Genomic DNA, 2,086 nt, shown 5'->3' with positions numbered 1-2,086 from the left:
CAGTATGGCATTCAGAGCATTAATTTCAAGAACTCCTCTCTTTTGAGGCATCCCATTACTCATAGGATTCTCTCAGAAGTATACATGAACTGGTTATTTGCAACCATTTCAATAAGTTCCTGAGCTTCTGCAGGCATTTTCTTTAGGTGAATAGATTCACCTGCAGAATGGTCCAGTAACATCTTGGAAAATTCAAATAGACCATCATAGAATATATCTAATGTGGTCCATTCTGAAAGCATGTCAGAAGGACACTTTTTGGTCAGTTGCTTGTATCTTTCCCAAGCTTCATAGAGGGACTCACCATCTTTTTGTCTGAAGGTCTGAACATCCACTCTAAGCTTGCTCAGCTTTTGAGGAGGAAAGAACTTGGCTAAGAAAGCCGTGACCAGCTTATCCCAAGAGTCTAGGCTATCTCTAGGTTGTGAGTCCAACCATGTTCTAGCTCTGTCCCTTACAGTAAAAGGGAAAAGCATAAGCTTGTAGACCTCAGGATCAACTCTATTGGTCTTAACAGTATCACAGATCTACAAGAACTCAGTTAAAAATTGATAAGGGTCTTCTGATGGAAGTCCATAAAAGTTGCAGTTCTGTTGCAATAGAGAAACTAATTGAGGCTTTAGCTCAAAATTGTTTGCTCTTATGGTAGGGATTGAGATGCTTCTTCCATAGAAGTTGGAAGTTGGTATAGTAAAATCACCAAGCGTCTTCCTTGCATTGTTGTTTGGTTCAGGCATAATTGTTTCTTTTGCTGCTTCCTTTTCAAAAATTTCAGTGAGGTCCTCTTCAGAGTTTTGTGCTTTAGCTGCTCTTAGCTTCCTCTTCGTAGTCCTTTCAGGTTCAGGATCAGCTTCAACAAGTATGCCTTTATCTTTGTTCCTGCTCATATGAAAGAGATGAAAACAAAGAAAATATAGAATCCTCTATGTCACAGTATAGAGTTCCTTGAGGTGTCAGAGGAAAATAAGAATAGAAGGATGATGTAGGTAAGGAAGAATTTGAACATTCAAAAAGATATGGAGTTCGAATTGACAATGGAGGAGGAATCTTAGTGTTTAAATAGAAAAAGATGAGAGAGGGAAAGAAATTTTCAAAAATTAAAATTTTATAATAATTAGTTAATTAAAAGGGATTTAAAAAAAGGTTAATGTTTTTTGAAACTTAAGAGTGAAATGGTGGTTTTGAAAAAGATAAGAAATAAATTTGAAAAAGATAAGAAGTTAGAGCAAGATTTTGAAATCAAGGATTTTTAAAAAGAAGATATGATTTGAAAAAGATATTTTTGAAAAACAAATTAAAAAGATTTTATTTTTAAAATTAATGACTTGATTAACAAGAAACTAAAAGATATGATTCTAAATTTCAAATATTGAATCTCTCTTAACAAGAAAGTAACAAACTTGAAATTTTTGAATCAAGATTTTTGAAAATATGAGGAAAAAAATTGATTTTTGAAAAAGATATGTTTGAAAAGATATGATTTTGAAAAAGATATGATTGAAAATATTTGATTTGAAAAAGATTTGTTTTTGAAAAAATATGAAGATTTGAAAAAGATTTTATTTGAAAACAAAATTCCTCTCCTTGTGTCATCCTGGGGTTAAACGCCCAGGAGCTGCATGTTTTGGGCGTTTAACGCCCAATTGCTGCGTGGTTTGGGCCCTGGCTGGGCATTTAAACGCCAGTTTTCCTTCTTCACTGGGCATTTTGAACGCCCAGTTTTATTTTCTGTAATTCCTCTGCTTTATGTTCTTGGATCTTCATTTTGCTAAATCCTTTATTCAGGAAGATATATATGTTTTCAATTTTGAAAAACAATAAAATGAGTCAAAACATATAATTCTTGGATCAAAACACAAGATATATGCAAGAACATTATGAACGTCAAGATGAACACCAAGAGCAATCTTGAAGACCAAGATGAACATTAAGAACTCAGTTTTCTTAATGAAAGGAAACATGGAGGACATCAAACTTAGAACTTTCTCATGTTTGAGCCATATGAATGCAAGAATGCATATGTAGAACATCATGCAGTGCAAATCAATACATCATGAAGATCAAACAAGGCAATTCATCAAGAACG

At 33.6% G+C, this 2,086-nt stretch overlaps 1 non-coding gene across 1 annotated transcript; it reads left to right on the top strand.

The window, feature by feature from the left end:
• The first annotated feature begins 236 nt into the window (after positions 1-236).
• LOC127748248 (small nucleolar RNA R71) lies at positions 237-344 on the top strand. Its single transcript, XR_008010190.1, has one exon. It is a non-coding gene; the product is annotated as a small nucleolar RNA R71 (small nucleolar RNA).
• Positions 345-2,086: the final 1,742 nt, after the last annotated feature.

This window comes from Arachis duranensis, chromosome 5, assembly GCF_000817695.3.
Source record: "Arachis duranensis cultivar V14167 chromosome 5, aradu.V14167.gnm2.J7QH, whole genome shotgun sequence".
NCBI lineage: Eukaryota > Viridiplantae > Streptophyta > Magnoliopsida > Fabales > Fabaceae > Arachis > Arachis duranensis.
Note: the sequence above shows the minus strand (reverse complement) of the source record. Positions and strands in the feature narration are given on the sequence as shown.